This window comes from Ceratotherium simum, chromosome 27 (assembly GCF_057802395.1).
Source record: "Ceratotherium simum simum isolate JZ-2026a chromosome 27, ASM5780239v1, whole genome shotgun sequence".
Classification (NCBI taxonomy): Eukaryota; Metazoa; Chordata; class Mammalia; order Perissodactyla; family Rhinocerotidae; genus Ceratotherium; species Ceratotherium simum.
Window position 1 is genome coordinate 5540760 of NC_141926.1, and position 24773 is coordinate 5565532.

A 24773-nucleotide genomic window follows, 5' to 3' on the forward strand; every position below is an offset into this window, starting at 1 on the left:
TAAGAAAAGATTCTTGAAACAGAGGAGGCAAGATGTAAAAAAATAAAACCACATAACAACCGAGAACCACAATTCCAGATTATTTCGCCAAGCTCTTTCAGGCGGGCTGGGAGGGGCAGGGTGGGAAGAAGGAGGAAGAAGGAGAGTCCACACAAGTCTCCCCTGGGTGAGGATGGGGCTGGATTGGGATGATGAGAGGGGGGTGGGTTCGGGGTTATTTGAAGAGGGAGAGGAGACACTGCAGGTCCCACAACAAGGATCGGGTCCTGACGCAGGATTCCCCTGCTGTTTCACCTCTTCACACTGCCTTAGCTTCCTCCTCTGTAAAATGGGAGATAAAACTTACTTCATTGATTATTGTGAAATTAAGACATAATACATGCCGACCACCCCATACAGAGCTGGCATGTTCTAAGCGCTTCGTAGTCACCAGCTATTATTTTAACTAATAACAATTATTATTATTATTGATGGTGACAGGAAAATATAGGTTCAACCATATTTTAATTTTTTTTTTTAATTTAAAAACCTAGGGGGCCTGCCCTGTGGTCTAGTGGTTAACTTCAGCACACTCTGCTTTGGGGAACAGGTTTGGTTCCCAGGCACAGACCTACACCACTCGTCGGTGGCTGTACTGTGGTGGCGACCCACACACAAATAGAGGAAGATTAGCACAGATGTTAGCTCAGGGACAATCTTCCTCAAGCAAAAAAAAAGAGGAAGGTTGGCAACAGATGTTAGCTCAGGGAGACCCTTCCTCAGCAAAAAACAAAACAAAACAAAAAACAAAAAACCCTAGGACTTCAGTTAAGCCGTTATAAAAACTTACAGAAACCCTTTCAATGCGCTGTTCTGGGTTTGGAATTTTGATGTTCTCCACCCCAGTGACAAGCCTGTGCCTCCATGGAGTCCTGTGGACTCCATGTAAAGACCTGCAGGAGACCGCAGGGTATGTCCTGTCCCTGAGTAAGCAATGCAAATGGCACCTCACTGACATGGGCTGGGTTGGGTTTGGAGGGTGGAGTTTGTTTGCTGTTTCTAGGAGGTTGGGGCTTCACCCCCTCTGGTGGGTGGGGACGTGGTCCAGAGCTAACAAGGAAGCACCTGACAAAGAAAGTCACCACCTTACAATTCTCCCTCGGGGCAAAGAGCAGGATGTAGACCTGTGTACACAGTGGGGTGGCAGCTGTTAGCTTTAAACCGCTGCCATGGGATTTGAATCACAAGCCTACAGTGTACTTAGTAGCTCACTTCAGCCCTCCAAAGGGCTGTACTTCCTTGTAGGATGAGGAGAAAATGTCCCCAGTAGTCTCTCTCATAAACTCCCGTGCCAGGTGCTCTCTTGGGGGTAGCCCTCTCTTAAGAGTCACGAGGGAGCGTGGGGGTGTTGATCAGAGAGGGCAGGGGGGTGCTCTCGGGTCTGGCCTTTGGGGCTTCCTGGGGTTGAGTGAGGAGGACCTCTGGTAGAAATTTATCTTCTTGTGAAGTATGTTTAAAGCCAGACAATCACCATTATAATGGTTGCGATTAATCAGCCACCATATGCCAGGCTCTTACATACTTGATCTCGTTTAATCCTTAAAGAACTGTGGGCAGTGGGCATTATCAGCCCCAATCTACACACAAGGCCACTGACCTGGAGAAGTTAAGGAGCCTGCCCCATTGTAGGTAGAGGAGATACTGGACCCCAGCGCTGGAGTAATAGAGCCACCCCATAACTTCAGGAAGAATTTGAGGGCAACATATTTCTTTAGGTTTTCCCTTCCTTGCTATTTTTAGGTTATTTCCATTTATGTGAGCCTTTAATTTGGTTTTGAAAGACAATAGTCTAATACATCCTTATATTATAAGGGTGTGGAACAGTAACATTCCTCCCGTGAAATGGAAACAACCTTGCTGTCTCAGTTCTTGAAGACTGCTGCTTTCTATTTATGAATGTGGCAATTTGGTGGTGAACCTGCCTTTCTCTCTGCCCGGGAATGTGATGGCTGCAGTGTTTTTATTTTTCTAACTGCTTGTGATAACCTTGGGCTGGGGAGTTTTGTACTTAAAGCTTGATGCTAAATAAATAAACTCATATCCTTGAGTCTCTGCTGTCACCACACTGGACGTGGAACTTGACGGAGTCCCTTGATGGAAACCAAGTGTGAACCCTGGGGATGAGCTTGCACAACCCAAGGAAGGACAATCAAGGGCATGAAAATAATATTTGGCTCTGAGCCCCAGAGTGGAGTCAGCAAGTTCTCAGTTCCATCTGACCTGAGCAGCAGTGGATCCAGGGCTGGCCGTTCGCCTTCATTCCCTTTTCTCCTGATTGCTCAGCCACCTCTCTCTCTTAGTTTTCCTCCTTCCTCTTGGGTCTCTCCATCTCAGGTTCTGGTTCCTCCATCCTCTACCCCTTAGTGTTAGAGATGCCGGGGAGCAGTCCTTGGTCCTTTCCTGTGCCCTATCTGGTCTCACCAAGAACTGTGGTTTGAAATATCACACCAGTTTATAGTACCAGCTCAGCCCTATCCTCATCGCCCCACACTGCGACTACATGCCCTCTGCATCCCCACGCTGTGACTGTATGCCCTCTGCGCCATTGACAGTCAGCGGGGATTTCTGATAGACATCTCGAATTCAACACGATCAAAATGGAACTTCTGCTTTATCATCCTCCTCCTCTCCCCAAATCTTCTACCTGCTGTCTCCTCCACCTCATTTAATATCGCACCCATCCTTGTAGTTGTTCAGACCACAAGTGGAGGAGGCATCCTGGACTCTTCTTTCCTTCACACCCTGTATCTAATCATCAGGAATCCTCTGGCTCTACCTTCGAAATGTACCAGAAACTGACCACTCACTATTTATTTCTCCTCTGCCACCTGGTCTGAGCCACCGTCATCTCCCACCTGCCCTAGCCTCCTGGCTGGTAACCTGGCTGCCACTCCTGTCCTCACGGTCTGTTCTCTGCCCAGTTGCCACAGTGATTCTGTTAAAATATGTCTCATTGTGTCGCTCCTCCATTCAAACCCTGCAATGGTTCCCACAGGACCCACGTCCTATGGTGACCTGCCAGGCCCTCTGTGGTCCCTGCAGCCGCCCTCTCCGACCTCTCAGGCATGCAGCCTCATTGATATTCCAGGGAATGCTCAGGTGCACTGCACCCTTAGGGCCTCTTTGCTGCCGGTGCTTCCCTCTGGAGCGTTCCCTCTGGAGTGTTCTCCCTCTGGAATGCTCTCCCTCCGGACAGAACTGTACTCTCTCACTTCCTTCAAGCCCTTGCTCAGAGAGTCTCTCTCTATTTCTAATTGCAGCCAGCTCCCTTTCTCCCCACCCTGGCCCAGGGCGCTCCCCGACCCTCATCCTCCTCTGCTTTTTTTCCTTCCAGTATTTCCTCCTTCCTCCTCCCTCCCTCCCAACCTCCGTTCCTCCCTTCCTTCTTCCTTTTTATCCTTCTCACTTTCTGAGTTTCACTTTCATGGATGTCTTCTATCAACCAGGACCAGAACCTCAGGGCCAAGCATCTCAGGTAGAACAGAGAACCTGCCCAATGTCCAGTGGAGACCAGCTTGGGAGGCTGGCTAACATTTATTGGGCACTCACTGTATACACAGATTTAGATACTTGACCTTCATTAAGACATTCATGACCATCAACCCCATTTCATAGAAGAGGAAACTAGGGTGCAAAAGGGTTAGGAAGTAGCCTGGAAAGTAAGTGGTAGGTAGGTAACGGGTAAGAGATGATTTTGTATTTGAGAGTATTTTGCAAAATGTGGTATCCTATACAGGCTTAAAGAAAGCATCAGAGCTTTGTTACGTGTGCATTTCCAGAGGGTAGGAAGAATAGATTATTTCAATGCCTGAAAAAATATTTGCTGCATGAATATTTTACAATATTAAAGAAGCAATGTTGTAGGGCACGATTAACTATATCATTAAAGGCTTCACTGACAACTCTCTGGAGCTCTCACTATGTAACAGGAGCTTTAGATGCGTCCTAACTCCCACAACAGCCGAAGGTCCCTTCCTCGTCGCTGCCTTACAGGTGAGGAGACCCAGGCTCTAGAGCCTGGTTACTTCTGCAGGGCTGTCCTCAGCTCCTGCTGACCCGGACTCACGGCTCTCCATCTGGTTGCTGGAAGTGAACTGGGCTGTGTTTCACCCAATAGCGGTTCAAACAGGGCTCTGTCCATCCTGTTTGAGGCCTACCATGTCCTAATGCACTCGGGGGGCGGGGGGCAACCACCCCAGTCCACAGTGACCTCTGCCCACCTCCATCACACACACACACACACCACACACTCACACCCACCACACACACACCACACAAATATGCACACACCACACGAATACACACACCACACTACACACACGTCACATACACACCCACACACCACACACTCATACCTACCACACACACCACATATACACACATACCGCAGCACACACACACACCACAGAACACACACCATATCACACACACACCCACACACTCATACCTACCACACACACCACACATACACACACACATACACATACATGAGCAAACAATCTATTGATGGATTATAAGCCATAAGCCATTGGCATCTGCTCTCAGAGTGTTGGCACAGGTTTTTGCTTGGCCCTGCCCTATACTCTGACTTGGGCAGGTGCCTCTAGAATAAAAAGAAAGACAATTCTGCTGAAAGCATCAGCAGAGACGGTTGCTCTGACTTCCTCTGGGCACTTGGGGTCGTGGTTTGGAACACGGAACACTGCAGGGTCGCCCTGGGGATAGGAACTGACCCGAGAAGCTGCCCCATTTGCCCTGCAGAGAGGGGTTCAGTCACGCCCCCACACTGATAATCTGCAGCCCTCTGCCAGTCCCACCCCCCATGTGCCCCATTACAGCAATAGCAGCTCTTCATTTAACTTGCATGAAATGCCTTGTGTACATGGAAAATTAACAGTGTTTGTTTAGCCAAGATGAATCTACCCACGATAAGAATGTATAAACCCTGCACCACATTTTGTCTGCAAATATTTATCTCCGTTTCCCAAACACTGAATTGACAAGGGGCTTGGAAGAGCTGGCCAGTTGAGCAGTTCTTCTGGCACTTTCTCTTTGGCTTGTAGGTTTGGTCTCCACTGCTGAACGGTCTCGGGTTCTTGTCTGCAATCCCCCTTCGGAACTGTAGAAACAGTTGACGATACCTCGAATGACACTTGGGCCAGTTTATAAGCAGGTCCATCTTGGGAAATCCCTTTTGTGGCAAGTTCACTTTCTCCAGGGTCTCCAGCTTCCTCAGGCAAGGGGAGTATGCATGGGGGTCCTTTTAAAACATGGATGCAGATATCAGATCAGTTTGAATAAGTTCAGTCCCCGACTGATTTTTCCTCCCTCTGAATTAAACTTCTTTTTTCCTGGCTAGAATATTTTGGAAAAAAAAAAAATAAGCATACGTTGGTTTGTGCTGTGCGCATTTCTTTCAGCAGAGTCAATGAATCCAGCTTTGTGCTCTGCTACAAGCCCCGGCTTGCATCTCCCCCTGTCTTGTGTCCGTGTGTAGCACTGTACCAGGTAACGAAAGGATGTTTCTTATGTTGCTATTCTTTGTTTTCAAGGAACAACAGAGACCGAGTATTTCCAGACAAGTGAGGAAATTCCCAAAAGAAAGTGGCCGAAGAACGTGAACTTGGAGAACAGAGTTGAGAGGAATAAACCTTATTCCATGTCTCCTACTAACCTGCTTATTTTCCTTCCTCCCTCAGCAGAGACCCACCAAACTCCCCACTAACAGGCACAGGGTCATTCTCCATCCTGAGCCACCTGAGCCCGTAGGAGCCGAACTTCCAGACCCAGCTCAGGATGGAGCCTGTAGGGGAGGAAGATGTATCCTCTACCCACTCTAGCTGGGCTAGAATTAAATTCTGGCTGGGCTATGAATTAAAATGACATGAGACAGAATAACAGGAGAAAATCAAACAAAGCTTTATAACATGTAGACATGGAAGAGACTCAGGAAAACTGAGCAACTCAACAAAAAGGTGGAGGATCTCATCTTGAATATACTCTTGAGCTAAAGACAAAGAAGGATGTTGGGGGTAGTGGTTTGGGACTTCAAAGGGGAGGAAGACAATTCATGTGGAGATGGGAAAACAAATGTTTGGTTGACAGAACTTTGATAAGAATGGGCTTAGCAAGGACTCTCCCAGTCTATCAATACTCAGAGCTATCTATGGTGATGTCTGGTCCTGGGGACAGGACTTTTATCTTAAATTCTTTTAGGCAGGTAGGGGGAAGGCCAAAGTTTCTTTCAGAATCTTAAAAATAATCAAGCCCAGGCCAAGAGACACATTTTGGGGTGGCCAATTCTGATCCCCCACAAGCCTGTTGGGACTGGACAACCCTAGGCGCCCCCGTTGCTAGCACAGTCCATTGAAATGGGGACCTTGGGATCACGCAGTCCACATCCTGCTCCTTGGAGGCTTCATCTGCTTTGTTTAACTCCTGGCTCAGAGCCATATGGAAATACCAGTTTTATCATGCTAATTAATTAACGATCCATTGACCTTTTGGAGTAGGAAGCTTTGAACTCCCTGCCCAGCAGGACCCTGGGGGAGAATAAAGGTGCTTTCAGAAGACACAGCCCCTCAGAGAAGCCCAGCAGCCCAATCTGCCCCCACCTCAGGAATCTGTCCAAGTCCTCAGCTCCTGGGGCCATGTCAGCTGGCCCGGCAACCCTCTCAGGTGTCACCCACTTCATTATCCCCTCCTGGAGGGGTGTTCCAGAACATAAAGGTGACACTGTAATTGCATTTATCTAGCGGAGTCGGATCCATTGAAAACAATAGCGAGAAGGATGATGAGTTTTGGCAGCTGCAGTCTCAAAGATCAGGAAGTAATGGGGACACATACCTCGTTTTAGGATTTTGACCTAATGGCTTGACAGTGTTCGCAGAGGTAGGACAGGTGTCTCAGAACTCCTTGTGTTTCATGACCTTCGCTGGGCCAGAGGTTACGATGCTCCTGTCCTCTGCCCGGGGAGGTGCCCCGCTCAGGTGCGCCCTGGAGTCCAATCCTTGGAGTGAGGGTAATGGTATCCATCAGGCTCCAGGGAAGGTCCCTCTCCTGTCCAGGGAACCTCTGTGCACTCTGTCCCCCTTCATTCTTTTCTGCCTTCCTCCCTCTCAAGGTTGTCATCCCCTCTCCTCACAGCTCATCTTTCCTCAGCCTCCAGTGGTTTTAACCTCCCTCCGGAGGCGATCAGAACCCGCCACAGCGCTGCCTCCCAGCTGACACCACAAATGACAGCAACGACAACCGATACAGGAATCGCTTTTCAGAGCTCCAGGAAGGTTTTGGCTTCACCATGTCCTTTGCTCCTCACAACAGCCCCGTGAAAATGGGCAGACTCTGGATTATTTTACTAAAGATGCACTTATTAGGTTTTAGTAAACATTTTGCTTTTTTCAGACCTCACATATTTGAAAAAAGATTTCTTTGTTGTTGATCAAAATACAATAAAGCTTTTTGGGTGGATTATATACCCCACAATACATCTTTACCATCACAAAACCTAGGAGTAGAATGTGAATCTAATAACACCAATCACTCTCGTTTTCTCTTTACTGCAGAGTGAGAATAGATACCTTGCATTTTTACAGTGTTTTATATTTAAAAAAAAGCCCACATTCAACTCACAGTGTAATTGGATTGTCTCAGCAATCTTTCGAGGTAGGGAGGAGCAAGGATTATTATCTCTAGTTTATATATTGAGGAAACTGAGACTCATGTAAGCTAAATGATTTGTTTGGAGTCACAAATAACTTGTACACAGCACCACTAGAATTTGATTTTAGATTTTCTAACTTTTTCTACTATAGACTTCAATTTCTTTCCTAAAATTATGGTTTCTGGATATAGATACAAGAAAACAAGTGCCTGTGCACATGCGTCCATTCTCCCACACCAGATGCAGCCGTTGAGAGACGCGCCCTTCAAAGCCTGTTTTTCAGATGTCCTGTGGGACACAAGACCCTCTCTGACACTCAGCACACACTGTGCACTAGCGTTGCACGCTCTTTTCTCCAGTTTGTTCCATGGAAGCTGATGCATTGACACACACAGTCTCTGGTGGCTCTGCTGTCCCTGATGTGGCCCTGGGGACAAAGCTGGTGGAAGAATGTGGCCTGGTTGGACTCGCCTCGTGACCTGGGAAAAGAGGCTTTCTGGATGATTTTCCTGAAGAGTAAGTGGGAGCAGCCACATAATTTGGTGATTTAAGCCTAACGGGATAACAGGAGGGAATCACCGTGACTGTTTTCCTACCTGAAGCCCTGGCAGGGGGATTGTCTCAGCAATACGGCCCCTTTTACTGGACAGTGACCTTGACGTCCTGTCCCCCCAGAGTGTCACAGAGCCCTGTGTGCTGTGAGCTCCTGGTGGAGGAACGGGGCCCTCGGGGTGTGCTTGCCCACCACAGCTCAGCAGAGGGGGGCCCCCAGCGAGCCCGGGAACCTGTGTGGGGTCCTGAAGAGATGCACCTGTGCTCAGGAGTCCAGCAGGTCAGCTCAGGTAAGAGGTGAAGGTGAAAACAGGAGTGATGGCTGTTGGATCTGAGACACACCCAGGATGGGGGGAAGGAGTGAGGGAAAATTGTGGAAAATAAGGAAAGGACTTCAGCAAGAGTCCTAGGGGAGGACCAGCTGGTGACGAGTGGGGTCATCTTGTTAACTGGTCCCTGCTGGATTAGGATGGAAGGCCTGCTTTGTCCCCAGGCTCCTGAGCTCCCGTGGAGATGTAAGGAAAACCCAGAAAAACCAGTTTTGTGACTGGATATACTTTCTTCTCTGTTCTTTTCTAAGTGATCTCTGAAAGCTTTGTTACAGGAAACATCTATGTCACCTGCCCCCTGCCCAAGCTGGCCACTCCCCTGGCACCAGCAGCAGGCCCTTGCTGTCACGTTCCTCAGTGTCCTCCCTGCAGTACCATTGTCACCTGGTCCCGATCATCGTCCCAGCTTCCTTTACGCCATCAATCTTCAAACTGCGTTCACTAGGTTTTTTTTTTTTTTTTAAACCCAGATGTCCACTGTTGTTTTTCCACATAATGACCCCACAGTCACATTTATCCATGAGGAATTAACTCGCATTTCATCACGATGCCCTGCGTGAGTTTGCTCCCATTCCTGCCTAGTTAGATGTGAAGAGTGAGCCCTGCTTTCTGGAGGCACCGCTGGTTTGCTGACTTAGTGTTTATAAAGGTCTGGAGGAGCAAATGCATTCAGCATCGAGTTATACATGGCAGTCTGCTGTCCCAGAAAGGGCACAGACTTGGGAGCCAAACAAGCCTCAGAGCCATGGTGATGCCACCACTCCTTAGCTGAGGGACTTTGGGTAGTTTCTCACCCTCTCTGGCCCTCAGTTTCCTCCTCTGTGATTCGATGCAATAGTCCTCCCCTTGCAGAACAGCAAGACGCAAGATGCTGTCCCCAGGAAGCGTGGCACACGGGGCCCAGCACGAGGACTCCTCCAACGCGACCTCGCTTCCTCCGCCCCCTCTTCCCACCACGTTAGCCGGAGGCCCAAGGACACTGACGAAACACACAATTTATTCTCTCACTCATTTAAAAATGGCAATACCAACATGACTAAAATCAGAACACAGGTCCCCTCTGTGTTTCCTTGTGTGCAACAGGGAAAATTCGGAAAACCTTTGCTTTTAGACTGAAATTTTGGGTGGGTCAGATGCCATGGTCATTACTGTGGCTAAATGGAAGGAGAGAAATCTGGATGTTTAATCAAACATCTGATGGATTCTTCTCCAAAGTGCCAAGCTACCCTGGCTGGGAGACTGCTGGTGTTCAGTGCTAGGAGGTGGAGCCGATGCAAGCCCGGGGGCTGGAAGGCTCTAGACCAGATCTCAGCACCCACAGATGAAGCTCTTTGGACAACCGTTTCACTGCTGCCCGTTTGTGCCAACACCGGAAAGGCATTTGGCCCTCTGTTCTGAAGTCAGGTTTGTCAGAGGATGTTGGCGGTGTAATTCCCAGTATCGTGATTTGATGAACAATTTTCGGGCAGACGATGGGCCCCTCGTGGCCCCAGGCAGTTAATACACATTTGAGCTTTCCTAATGTACACACACGGAATACCTTCCTCAGAACCTGCAAGTGCTTTGTATAACCTCTCAGACTGTCATATTCATAGAAGGCATTACGTGCCTCCAAGTCACACAGCTGGGATGACTTGTCAAACACTAGGAAAAGCCCTTCAGCCAATTACACAGGTGAGATCACCAGAAGGCTCGCTCACTCCAGGACAGGTGGCTGCGTTTGTGGCCAGGCTCTTACAGCCATAGCTGTCCCTGCAGTGCATCTCTGCAGCTGCCTGGTGGAGTCTGCAATGGGACTTGGGGTGAAGGCAATGATGAGGGGGGCTGTGCTGTGGCTCCACGGCAGCCCAGGATGGGTGGGGGCACCAACAGAGTTGGGCCTGCCTCTGTTGAAGCAGTGCCCTCCATCCCTGAAGGAACCCAGTGAAACCCCTATACTCCATCTGCAGGTGGCCGGACTGTGTGTGTGATGGCCTGACACTGATGCTTCAACTAGAGGGACCTTACAGACAACGAAGCCCACATTTACTCCTAGGGGCCTAGGGAAGTTTACAAGCCGCTGGCGTGGGAGGCAACGGATTATTCCACAGTGAAATATTCCAGCTGCCCACTCCCTCCTACCCCAGGGACCTCCCCCTTTTATCAGTTTCCCACATTGGCCTTTTAAAGAAAGACCCTTGGCCAAATTCTCCTGGAGGGCTTGAGAGCCCTGCACACTCAACATGCCATCATTTCACTTTCTCGGTGGAAGGAGGTGAAGTGAGGCTGTGACAATGACTATTGTTCTCAATGAAGCTACCATGAAAGTCTGTGTGTTCCAGTCTCAGCTGGGAGGAACTGGGGGATCCTTCTTTATCTAGAAATTAATCTTCTTGCTTTTTTAACATACATTAAAGAAGAGGGAAAGAAGCCCTTGCCCCTTGTGCTCCTGAAATGAGGTAAGAAAGTTGGGATCGAATGCCTCAGTTATACCTGCCCTAATGTTGAGTAAGAATTGTTCTGAGTTGCTCACACACTGCTGGTGGGAGTGCAAACTGGTACAGCCACTGTGGAAAACAGTATGGAGATTTCTCAGAAAATTAAAAATAGAAATACCATATGACCCAGCTATTCCACTGCTGGGTATTTATCCAAAGAATATCAAAACACCAATGCGTAAAGATACACGCACCCCTATGTTCATTGCAGCATTATTCACAATAGCCAAGACATGGAAGCAACCCAAGTGCCCATCGACTGATGAACGGATAAAGAAGACATGGTATATGTATACAATGGAATACTACTCAGCCACAAGAAAAGACAAAATCCCCCCATTTGCAACAACATGGATGGATCTTGAGGGTATTATGTTAAGTGAAATAAGCCAGACAGAGAAAGACAAACACTGTATGATTTCACTCATATGTGGGAGATAAACAAACACATGGAGAAAGAGAACAGATTAATGGTTACTAGAGGGGAAGGGGGGTGGGGAGTGGGGGAAAAGGGTAAAGGGGCGCATGTATATGGTGACAGATAAAAACTAGACTATATGTGGTAAGCACAATGCAGTCTATGCAGAAACTGATATATAATAATGTACACTTGAAATTACACAATATTTTAAACCAACATGACCTCAATAAATAAAAAAATAAAATAAAAGAAAATAAAAAGAATTGTTATGGGTTGAATTGTATCTCCTGCCAAATCTCTATGTTGAAGGCCTAACCCTCTGTACCAGTGAATGTGACCTTGTTTGGCAATACGGTCTTTGCAGATATAATTATTTGAGATGAGGTCATTAGGGTGGCACCTAAACCAATACAACTAGTGTTCTTATAATAAGGAGAAATGGGCACAGACATACACACAGGGAGAAGGTTGTGTGCAGATGGAGGCAGAGATTGGGGTGATGCTTCTACAAGTCAAGGAACACCAAAGATGGCCAGCAAACCCAGAAGCTGGGGGAGAAGCCTGGGGCAGATTCTCCCCCACAGCCCTCAGAAGGAACCAGCCCCGCCAACCTTGATCTTGAACTTCTGGCCTCCAGAACCGTGAGACAATACATTTCTGTTGTTTAAGCCACTCATTTGTGGTGCTTTGTTATGGCACCCCTAGAACACTCATACAAGAATCATGCCTGAGGCTCAGTTCTGGGCCCTCATTTCTGTCCCGAGAAAGCATAATGACCCTGTACCGCCTTGAAGCAGGGCCAGCCTGGCCATTGCCTCGGGCCACGGACACTGGTGCCAAGACTGTGTAACACACTCCTGCCCCTTGATCAACTGACCCCAGCATCTGGGTGAGACAGGGGTTCCTGGGCTGCTTGGCCAGAAAACACCCCCTATGGCAGAGGCTGAGCACTGTGTGTGGCTTCTGGTCCTGAAAATTCTGGATCAGCGAGGGAAATCCCTCCTCATGCTGGCTGGTCTAGGTAGGCTTCCCAGTAAGATTTCTTTGGAAGAAAAGATTCTGTGGTGGAAAAAATTTGTACACAATTGATCCAAGCCACCCAGGTCACATTTCTATCTGTCTCTCGGCTTGTCGTTCAGGGCTCTCTCCTTCCATCCTGGGCTGCTTGTCCTGGCAGAGGCCTGCCCCAGTGGGCAGAGGTAGTCCTGGACAGCCCTCTGCCCTTCTGAGCGTGAGGCCATGCTTATTTTCCAGACTTGGAGCTCTCTCTCTTTCCCATCCCCCTTTGTTTCCAGAAGTGACTTGGATACATCTGTACTACCAACTCTTCTTCTCTTTTCTCCGAATGAAGACATAGCCAACCGTCTTCCCTGGTTTGTTTTTCCGCATCAATTTTCTAAGGTCACGGTGCCCTGGGCCTGACAGCTAGCTATGTGGGAAACAGGCAGGCATTTATAACCAAATAAATATTGAAATTATCCACAAAGCAAATGTTAGTGGTGACTAATAGCGGTAAGACCAAGGTCATTGGAGACCGTGCCTTCCTGATGTTCAGTACACGACCCACTGCCAGCCTTTAGAGTTCAAAGTGTGCTGGGAAAACCTTGCTTGTTCCCAAATGCGCAAATCCCACTCCAGGCTAGTGTGTCAAACGGTCTTCAGAACAAAGTAAGGAGGGGAGAGTTGTCTTGGATTTTCTAGAATGACTTGTGTGGTAGAACCTGGCACACAGTGGCCCTTGACACATGTGTGTTGGTTTAAAGCAGCCAGAAAAATCTCCCTCTGGCAGCCCTGCCCCCCAGTTTACAAGATGAATGGAAGAGAGTCAGTTCTGGAAGGCCCTAGGTGCAGAAGCTTCTGGAGACTATCTTCTAACTCCCTTCCATCAGCAGAAGGGTGATCAGATCAGGTCCTTGACCACTTTGGGCCCTGGATGGATGAGATCCAGGCTGGTGCACCTCGAGGTTGAGAGAGCTCCATGTTGGGTGGAGCATGTGGACGGATCTGGAGCAGAGGTCTCACAGGAATCCTGGCTCTGCTGTCTGCCAGCTGTGTGGCCTTGGGCAAATTCCTTAACTCGAGCCTCAGACTCCTTATCTGTAGAATGGACATAATAATAATATCAACCTTACAGGCTCTATACAGTTCCTACACATGAGGCACTTAGAACAGTGCCAGGCCGACTGTAGCTCTAAACACTCAAGTTTGTGAAATGAGTATATACAGCAAGCGGCTGGCTGTGGGCAGCGTGGGGCCGAGAGGCAGCGGCCTGGCTGCCTGGGTGACAGAGGACAGGCATTTGGGGTAGAAACGCCTTGCAGAGAGAACGCTAGGTGAACTCTACCTGCGTCACAATTTTGTTTCCTGCCCCGCTCTCTCCATCAGAATGGAAATGTCACGTCAGACTCACACCATGGATCCCTTTCCCTGCCAAAACGCCTCTTCTAAGCAGTGAGCAAGAAAGTCGTTCGAGTGGCTAAAGCCAAAAGCCCATTTGGCAAGAACGCTGTTTTGGAAAATGATCAGCAGCGTGGGTTGGGGTGAGGTTTTCTGTGCATTTCCATTATTTCCCAGCTTCACGCCCCCTGACTGAGCAACGTGCGGCTGCGTGAAGGCCGGGCAGCAGATGGACAGAGATTTTTCTCAAACTTCTTTCTGAGCCAATTTCAAAATATATATAGAGAAAAAAACCTTGTTTTCCCTCTTCAGTTTTGAGAGGTTCCATATGCAGACACAATTGTAAATTTCTTTTTTCCCCCATGAGATGCTTGCAGGTGGCAGTATGGGAATGGGAAGGAGTCGGTGTTTATGGAGGAATTTCTCACCTCCACGCCCATGCCCTTTCCTGCACTTTCACTGCCTGTAATTCAAGAAATGGGTGAGTAGGGCTTTTGCTGAAGGGTGTCTGTGTGTGTGTGCGCGCGCGTGTGTGTGTAAGACATAATATGTAGGGATGTTCAAAATGACTACAGTGAAAATCAGCATTGGGTTAATTCTATGAGGCTAAATAGACAGAGTCGGGAGGTTTTGGTCTGCTCAGTTCTTAGCTTGTCCAGGTCAGCCATGCCATTGATTGGTGATTGACTCATTCAAATACTTATCGAATGCCCATCATAGCCAAACACGGGTATAGGCACTGGGACCTCGGCAATAAACAAAGCAGGGAAAAAAGCGTGCCCTTGTGGACCTGACCTTCTTGGGCAGGGGGTGGGGCGTGTTGGCACAAGGAGATGCCACATCGCAGGCAGCCGTGAACACAAGCCACAAGCCACAACGGAGGGTCAGGGGACTGGTATGGGGCTCTCCACCTCACCCACCCCCAAAAGCTTCCGGTTTCCTCTAAGTGTCTCCATCTCTGGCCCCGCCCTCCTGGCTCCCTGGGCAGATGGAACCCCCACTGCCACCTTCTTTGAGGAATTAGACACTTCTGGGTTCAAATCTAGGCTCTGCCACTTACCTGTGGTGGCACTGGGCAAGTACAGTTTCCACATGTGTAAGATGGAGCTGACACCTTTCCCTAGAGCTAGCATCAGAATAGAGAAAAGTGCCTCGATTGGGGCTGGTACCCAGTTAACGTCCAGTAAGTGCCCTCCGTACTTACTATTCTTCCTGACATGTCAGACTCGAGGAATCCAGAGGGCAGCTTCTGGCTCCAGGCTGCTGCAAGACCCTCCCTCTCTCCCTCTCCCGGGACTCCAGGCAAGGTGTTTGGCGTCCGGGATCTGTCATCTCCTAGAACCCAGGAGCAGATGTTGGAGCTGTGGCCGCAGCCCACCCTCTGGGAAGTGTGCCAGAACAGCAGTGAAGGGGCTGTGCCCACATCCTACAGGCTACCCCACACCTTGTCCCTGGCCTGGAGTCGTCAGGAGAGAGGGAGAAAATTCCACGGCTTTCTCAGCCAGCTGGACGAGGGAGACCCTTCTTCTGTGGGTTGCCTGGCTGTCATGTGTCTGGCTTCTGTGTCCACTTATCCAGGGGGTCTCAGCCAGGAGCAGCTCCATAGTCCAGCTGCCCCTACCTTCATGGGGAGGACCTAAGACTCCTGGGCTGCTAGAGACACTGAGATTCACTGTCTCCGCCGGGGACAGAGCCAGTGTGCAGGGGGCATGGACTTGCACCTGCCAGTGCTCAGGTTCAGTTCATGGCAGGCCTGGGGTCTGGAGGGGAAAGTTACACAGATGGAGGACCCTGCCCACCTTTCTGAACTGATTGATGTCCTGGGAGACTACAGGCCAACTTTAAGCTGGGTCTCTCCTTCTCATTGCTTCTTCTCTGACAAAGGGGCACAGGGATACTCCTGCAGTTACTTCCCAGCACAGGTGCCCAGAGAGTCAGGCCACACCCACCTGCAGAATGCTACCAGCTCAGCAACAAATGGAGGAGCCAGTGACCCCAATCCCACACCACCAACAGCAGAGCTCCCAGCCTGGCACTCCCCATGACAAGAAGAGCCAGTGCCACATGGAACGGCAGGTTGCTAGGTGGGTGGTGCACCTTGTAGGCTGGAACCTGCTTGGGGTGGAGGAGTGATGCTCTTGAGTCAGTTAAGGGTCGCCCCTTGGCCCGGCGGTCCTGGCCCACACACGCCTCCATCACCTCCCTCTGCTGCTTTGGACGTGCCCTACGGCCTCAGGCACAAGCCATGTAAACAGGCGATTGTGTGCGTGCTAATGCTGTTCATTTGCTTTTAATATAATGATATTTACTCTCCAGGGACATCGCTCCATCAATCTTTGTTTACAGTGTGTATGACACATGCCGGGGATTGTGGGAGACAAGGGGTATAGCCAACCTGGTGTTTGGAGTTCTGGAGGCTCCAGATCTGAAGAGTTCTGGGTTTTCAGTGATCCCAGGACTTAAACAACAACAACAGCAACACTAACAACAGAACAGCACATCACCACCACCACTACAACCACCACCACCACCACAACAACACAACAGCACCACTGCTCCACAGCAGGACCTGGCCAAGGAGAGTGAGTGGCCCTAGAGATGAATCCCATGTGCTGAGTGGCCCACCACCTGGTAGGATGAAGGGATGTTGTTTGATTGACAGTCCCCTCAAAAGCCCAAGCTTTCCTCATGAAGGAGAGGCAGACTTATCCTCTACCCACTCTGGGTCCTTTCTGGCTGGGATACAAGTTAAATTGGCATGAGACTGAATAGCAGGAGAAAGTCAAACAAAGCTTTATAACATGTATACATGGGAGAGATCTAGGAAAGACTGGGTAACTCGACAAAATGGCAGAGGTTCTCTTCTTAAATAGTGTATTCAGGTAAAGACAAAGGAGGATGTTGGGGGTGGAGGGAGTCAGCTATGGGAGATTACCAGAAAAGCATAGTAAACAAGAGTAAGGTTATTATGCAGATTTAAGGCCTCGCCTTCTGCCTTCCACACTGATAAGTTTCTAGAGATGAGAAACTTCTCATCTTGGTACAGAGAGGGAGATACCTTTACAAATAGAGATTTCCCTTACAAATGTAAATGTTTGGTAAACAGAACTTTGATAAGAATGGGCTTAGCAAGCAGTGTATCGACACCCAGAGTTATCTATGGTGATGGCCAGTCCTGGGAACTGGCCTTCTATCTTAAATTCTTTCAGGCAGTTTGGGAGAAGGTCAAAGTTTCCTTCAGAGAAGATAATCAAGGTAAAGAGACATATTTTGAGGTGGCCAATTCTAATCCCTCACACCCAGAACAGCTGAGAAGTATGGTGATGATAGCGGTCAAGATGAGAAAGAAAACAAAGCAGAGAAAGCCAGACGGTGCCCCAGGGATGATTTGATTTGGAAAAAAGGTGTGTCAGGAACTTCTTATGCTCCAATTCAGATCCTTGGGACCTCTCTTGTGCCTTATGTTCTTTTCGGGGCGGGTCTGACCTGCTTCACAGGCATGCACCCCAGGTGCCAGCTCTTGCTCTGGCCTGTGCGTCTCCCCTCTCAGCCAGGCTTCCCTGCCCACACTACCTGCAGCACCTCCTCAGAGCCACTCCCATGGGTGCCACCTGCTTAGAGGCCTGGGGTGGGGGGTCCCCTCCAAGGGACGCTCCCGAGTAAGGTTTATCAGGCTTCTTGAGGTGCTGTCCTGGGGGTTGAATGGTCTGTTGCAGAGGCTGGCTGGATAACTGGTCCTCCCCTCAGCTCTCCCTGCTCCCCGGCCTTTCTCCCCTGTCCCTCACTTCTGCTCCCCGGTTGTACTCACCACTAAGGCAACAGCCGTGAGCACTCTGCCCCTGACTCTGCTTTCTGGGGAGCCCAGGATCCCCCCCAAAGGTGCCCCATGGCACCCATCCACTAAGACATGCCCTGAGAGGAGGGATCCCATACATTCCAGTGGGGGCCATCACTCAGGGAGCAAGCGCTTCTGCATCGCACAGCATCTTAGAAACATCTCATTTAATTTGCATTGCAAACATGAAGTAGGTATGATTTTGTCCAATATTTTGAGGTGGCCAATTCTAATCCCTCACACCCAGAACAGCTGAGAAGTATGGTGATGATAGGAGTCAAGATGAGAAAGAAAACAAAGCAGAGAAAGCCAGACGGTGCCCCAGGGATGATTTGATTTGGAAACAAGGTGTATCAGGAACTTCTTATGCTCCCCTTCTTATGATCCCCTTTGGGGGGATCCCGGGCTCCCCAGAAAGCAGAGCCAGGGGCAGAGTTCTCACGGCTGTTGCCTTAGTGGTGAGTACAACCGGGGAGCAGAAGTGAGGGACAGGGGAGCAAGGCTGGGGAGCAGGGAGAGCTGAGGAGAAGACCAGAGATGAGAAAACCGAGGGAGAGAATAGTTAAGTTCCCAAAGCCGGTGAATGTAACGCAGGACTAAATGACATGGCCCTGACACCACAGCTGCTTTCCAGGAGTAAAGAAGAAGCTATGGGAGCAAGAGGGAGGGCAGGAGGTGAAGAGGAATCCCAGGGACCCCACAGGCCCTTGAATGGTCCCTGGGTAACAAGCATAAGCAGAAAAACCTGTGTGTGTGTGTGTGTGTGTGCACGCACGTGTGTGTATGTGTTATACGTGTGTGTGTGCACATGTGTGCACATGTCTCTTGAAGCTCAGTACTTCCTGAGGCAGTGGTGTCTCATGTGTGGTCACACCCACTGGTGGAGTTCAGCACCACGGGGGTGACAGGAGTCGACTAACAACATGTGATGGAATAGTCCATGCGGGGACCAGCTAAGCCCTGGGGGCTGTGGACTGTGTGGGTGCGTCCATGAGAAGGGGACAAAGGGAAGGGGACCCCAGTGTGCTGAGATTCATGGAGCCGGCAGCCTCTTTCATGCAGGTGGGCACTGCTGAGCCTGCAGGCCGTGTGTAGGGGATCATCAGGCGTGAAGATGGGGATGATGTGCGGGACCCCGCAGCCACCTGTACCTGGTGTTCACAAGACATCAGATGGGAGGCAGGGCTCCTTCACATGCAGCAGAGGCCACATGCAGCTGCCAAACGCAGTCACGCTGCCTCTCGAAGAGGCGGCGGGCATCGTAGGTGACTCAGGAGGGATGCGCACAGACATGCCAGGGAGAAGGCCAGCATGGGCCACGAGCTTCCAGACATCCAGACTGAGAAAGGGTTTCTGCTGATACCCTCTCGATTTTCCAACAATGCATCTTCCAAGGTCCTGAGTTAGAGCTCCTAGACTGGTGGCTCTCACTTCTGAATGTATTTAAGAATCTACCTGGGTGCCTGCAAAAAATTCAGATGCACAGCCCTGACTCCACAAGCCTGATTCTGAGGGCCAAGTTGGAGCCCAGGGCTCTGCATTTGACAGCCACCTCTCGGGACTCTGCTGCAAGTGGTTCAGGACCACCTTTCAGAAGTCCTCTCCACCCACACTGAGTGAGTGATTACTGGAAGAAAGACCGGAGAGTGATAAACAGTGGAAAAATTAATGAGTAAAGGCAAGTGACAGAGCTGCATATGTTTTCTGCAGTGTGCCACATTAGGATCTTCTCTTTAAGAAGGTTCTGGAAGTGTATAATAAACTGTAAACTCGACCTGTCTGCCCTGCACCCCAATTGTGCTGAACTTCCTGTATTTCCACCCCAGTTGCCTGAACTAGAATCCTGATCTAGAAACCCAAGAATCCTTGACCCTCCTACACCTGATCGTCCTCTTTACTTCACTCTTACTTACCCTTCAGGTCTCAGCTTAGATGTCACTTCTTCCAGGAAGTCCTCCTTGACAGTCCACAGTCACATGCAGTTTGTGCTTGGTGACCTCTGTCATGTCCCAATGACATGTTCCGAAATCCCTCCCCCTTACTCTGATGGCCTGTGGACTCCCCATGTCTCCATAAAGGGGACATGTTGGCCTTGCTTCTTGATGCATCCCTTGTGCTCAGCACAGCGCCTGGTATGGGCAGTCACTCCATCCTGGTCTGTTGCCCAACTGAACGAATAACATTTGCATTCAAACTCTCGTAAAATGGAGGTGGTTCTCAAATTGGAAACGATCACGTTAAGTGATACTGAGACCGGCTTATTCGGGGGAGTCCATTTCTGAGGTTCCGGAGAGCCAGGGTTTTGCTATGTGAGCTCTGATCTCTGCTTTCATGGAGGTTATCTGTGGTTAGAGAGAAGATGCATCAGTTCAGGGCAGTGTGTGTGTCTGAGTGACCAGGACATTAAGAGCCACAGGCATTTGGAGAGAGAGACGGATTGTGGGCTGGGGTGTTCAGGTGGGTTGGCTTGGCTCTGGCCCAGAAGTTTAGATCCGTTTTGGATGGACCAAGTGACATCAGATGGTGACGACTGCATTGAAGGACATGAAACAGGGCTGTGATGAGGAGGGAGTGTGGGTCGCTGGGTGCTGAGTGATCCTCTGAGGAGGTGACTTTTGCTCTGACTCCTGATGGTTGAGCGACAGCCAGTCAGGAGAAGATCTGCCCTAAACAGCATTGTAGGAAGAAAGAAATACAAATGTAAGAGCCTGAAGTAAGAAGAAGCTTGCAGGTTTGGGGGAAAGGAAGAAGACGGGGGTGGCTGAAGCCTAATGAGAGAGAGCGAGAGTCTTAGGAGCTGAGCTGGCTCCCAGATCTTGTTCTAAGTGTGGTGGGATGCCACGGGAAGGTGTTCATCAGAGGAGAGACATGACATTATTTACTCTTTCTGAGGCCACCCTGGCTGCCCAGTGGAGGAAGGACGGCCGGGGGCTGAGAATGGAAGGAGGGAATCAAGTTAGGAGGCTGTGATGGTGGTGGCTTGTGAGGCTGGTGGAGGAGGGAGAAAGGTGCACAGATTTGGGGACTATTTTGAAAGGAGAGCTGGTGGATGTTGCTGATGGACTGATGTAGGAGACAAGGTAAGCTGAGAAATTGAGACTGACTTGAGAAACTGGGTGGATGGTGATTCCATTTGTTGAGGTGGGAAGATGAGTGGGGAGAAGTGGGGCCAGGGCAGTAGGACTTTCGGTTGAGTTTGAGGGGCCTATGACACATGTAACTTAACTTGAGTTCCCTCCAACAGCAGACCTGCAGCAAGAACATATATGCATTTATTTGGGGAAGCGATCCCTGGGACTGGGAAGAAGTGAAACCGAGAATGGGGAAAGCCACTCCATGGGGGTGGTCTTAAAGTGATGCCCACTGTGGGCTTCTGGGCTCAGTCCTGCTGGGGAATGGGAAGGGGGGGTGAGCACCCACTAGCTCCCATCCCCCACTCTCACGGGTCGCCCCAGGGCGGGTTCACTCTCTTGCTCTCTCAGGGGTACGATTGCTCCCACTTGGCCTAGCCAGTGGGCTTCTGTAGATACCCAACATTAGAGCAGCAGAGCAGTCCCGGGTGGAGAGCAAGGACGTGCAGGGCCCCAGGGGGGAGGTGATTTCAGGGGAGCTGGTTGCACAGCAATGGCTGGAACAAAAGGTGGGCTGAGAGAGGACGTGAGGTGGTGCTTAAAATACGCCCAGCACAACATCTGAAAGAGGTCCTGTAAACAGATGCACATATGAGCGTGGAGCTCAGGGGAAGGTTAGGCTGAGCTATAAATGCAGGAGTCATGATGATACTTAGAGCCATAGGCAGCTCAACCAGGGCAACGACTGGAGAGGAAAGATGAGTGGGCCTAGGACTGAGCCCTGAGGCTTCCCCAGGCAAAGGGGCTCTGAGAAGGAGCAGAGTAGAGGGGAAATGAGGTAAGTGGGTCTCAGGGAACCCTAGGAAGTCGAATAAGGACAGAAAAACCATCAATGGTTCTGGAGTGGTTTCAGTGCAGCAGTGGGGAGCATCCTGATTGGAGGGGGGAAGAGAGGCTGGAGACTGTTTCCCAGACATCGGCTCTAAGGGAGGGGACAGTGAGGCAGGACGGAGAGAACTGGGCAGCTGCTGCGAGGCTGGTGGAGAAGTGCATCCCTCTTGTGTTCCGGGAATTTCATTCCTGATCCCACTCTACATGTGTATTCCCTTTCTACCCTCACAGCGACCTTTCGCGTTATCTGTTGTTATTCATAGTTTCTGGTTGAGGGAAGTGAGACTTAGATTTTGTTACTCGCCCACATTCAGAAGGGTAAGGGGCAAGGATGGGATTCGAGCCCAGTGTCATGGGCTTGAAGTCTAATTTCTTTCTGTGACCACACCCTTGTAGAAGGGGCGAGAGGCTGGTGTGACATTAGGGGGAGTAGTAGACACAGAAGGACAAAGAGCAGGAGTTCATTCTCTAGATCACTTTCTCTGTGTAGGAACTCAGGTTCTGGAAGGTCACCTTATAATTCTAAGCTATTTTGGAGAATGACCAATAACAATTTAGTTTTCTGCCGGTGAAGTTCCTGTGATGGGGCTGCTTATTACAACGTTACTGATGCCATTGGGACAGAGCATGAGGGAAGCAAAGACTAGGCATTGGACATAAGATACTGTGAAAACCATTTCTCCACGTCCCCCATTCTCCTAATCCCTTTAGATTTGCTCCACTGAAGACCTAAGAGCTCAGGCTCTGAGGATAATTTGCGATAATAAGGTAAATAGGTAACAGTTTATACAAGTTTTCCATTTGTCTACTTTTCTACCACAAATGCTCCCAGGATGGTGTTGACTGATCATAGCTAGTCCAACCAAATCAGCAATGGATGAAATGGAGGCCGAATAAAACAATGTTCCACCAGTTATCTATTTGAGTATGGACACAGCCGCCCAGGGAAATCGGTATATATCTTGATTAAAGCCTTGAAAACTGAAGAAAAATTAAGCTCAGCATACTCAGGGAGAACAGCTGGGCGAGTCTTTCTCCCTCTTGAAGAGTTGTTACCAACGATGACCTCTAAATGACCAGCAGATGTCAGTATAATGTAGGTCTAGCTGGACCCTGCATCTAAACAATGAGCGGGGAGACAATGAGCGGGGAGAACTGGCTCTCGGATGTCTAAGGCCCCAGGAATAAAGGACTGGCCTAGACCTGCAAAATCGTCATGTCTCATATTCTTGTCTTGCCGTAGCATGAGCAAGTGTTTGAGGAAAAACTCTTCCTTTTTCAAAGAAAATGCAGCAAATAGTCAAAAGACTGAAGAAAACAGCAAGCAAATATTTACTTACATTAACCTCATTCAAACATCCTAGGGTAAATACAGTATAGGCTAGAAAGAAGGCAAAGAAATCTGATCTGAAATTCTAGAACATTCTAGGAATACGTTTGTGGCTATAAATGGTATCCACAGCATATTGTTGATGGTTTAAAAAAATAGGCTATATTAGCATGTATGATGTAATCCTTTTATAAAAATGTACATTCTATACATTTTAATTTTCTAAAATTAAATAAAAACATTTTATTTTGTACAAAAATAATAAAGTTCTTAAAGAAACAAACCATGTGGCTTCTCTCATGCAAAGTCACACACCTGGAAACGTTTTCAAACTTTCTTTGTGGTGACAGGAGCTTCATGTTGATCATTCTTTCTTGGTGGCCATCTCTCGCTGAAGCTAGAAAGGGGGTAACCAGTTGCCCCCTTTATACTTTGTCTCACATTTCTCGCCCTTAGATGTTTCTAGCACAGCACAAAAGAAACAAATGTTTGAGAAAGACTAGTTGAATGAAAAGACAAATGAGATTTATCATGTCCCATAGGAATTTACACCCTGTGAGGAACAAAACACACACACAGATAATTGTAGTAAATATAGTTAATGTTGCTCTTTTGCCAGGAATGCTCTGCTCCCTCCTCCTCCTCACCTGACTAACTTATGCTTATGCACCAGCACCTCCAGGAAGCCTTCCTGAGCCCCCCTATATTGCCTAAGGGCAGCACTCACTCTTGCACTTGCTTCTGTGTCCCAGGGCCTTTGCACGGCTGGAGCACAGGGGTAAGCGAATGTGCCAGGGGTATCGGCATGCCCAGAGCAGCCCTTCATCAGTGGTGGGTGGGAGATGGTGGTAAACACCCAGCTCCTCACCCCTCACAGGACACCCTGGGCACAGGTGCCACAGTCTCCCAGACGTCCCCAGTGGAGTCAGGCCAGGTGCCCACCGTGGCAACAATGCACTGTGTGTGTGGGCTCCTTCCCTTCTGTATCTCATTTCTCCATCCCCCACCAGTGCTTCTTGGGGTGACCTCCCAAATAAACTGTGAGGTCGAATTCCTGTCTCAAGGTTTGCCTCTGGGGGATTCAAGCCTGGAACAGGGAATAGTCCCTATCCCAGCAGTACCAGACTGAATTAGATTTGCCCATTTTCTGGTCTGTGTCCCTCACAGCCTTTGAGACAGGGGGCCGTGTCTAGGTCCACCTCTGTCTCTGGACCAGAATGGTGTCTCAATAAATCTTTATTGATCCCTTGACTCTATCCAGAACTCACAGTATAATTAGCAGCTTGAAAGAGGGGGGGCTTGCTTCTCCCAGACTTTTCTTTGCCTACCTAATTGGAGAATAGTTAGCTCAAAATCTATTTCTGAGCAGAAGAAGCCGACAAATTCTAGATTTGCTTCAATCTGTGACCTTTTAGAACTGTTTTCTTTTTTCATTATTCATCCCACCCATAATTCTCTCTCTTCTGGGTTTGAATACTGACTCCACCACATATCATCCTGTAGGAGCCGGCTTGTTTCCATCACTGTGTCGGGGCAACTGCTGTTCCTTCTGCCTGGAATGTCCCCTCCCCACGTCCCCCACTCCCCTCCCTCCCTGGCTCTGTCTGACTCCTACTCATCCTTCCAGACTTGGAGCCATTGCAAAGCCATCTGCAAAGATGGAGCCATCTGCAAAGATGTCCTTTATCCACAGGTAGATGTCCCTCTGCTGTTTTCCCATGCGTTGGCTGTGCCTGTGGCAGCTCTAACAATAACACTCTGGGTTTAT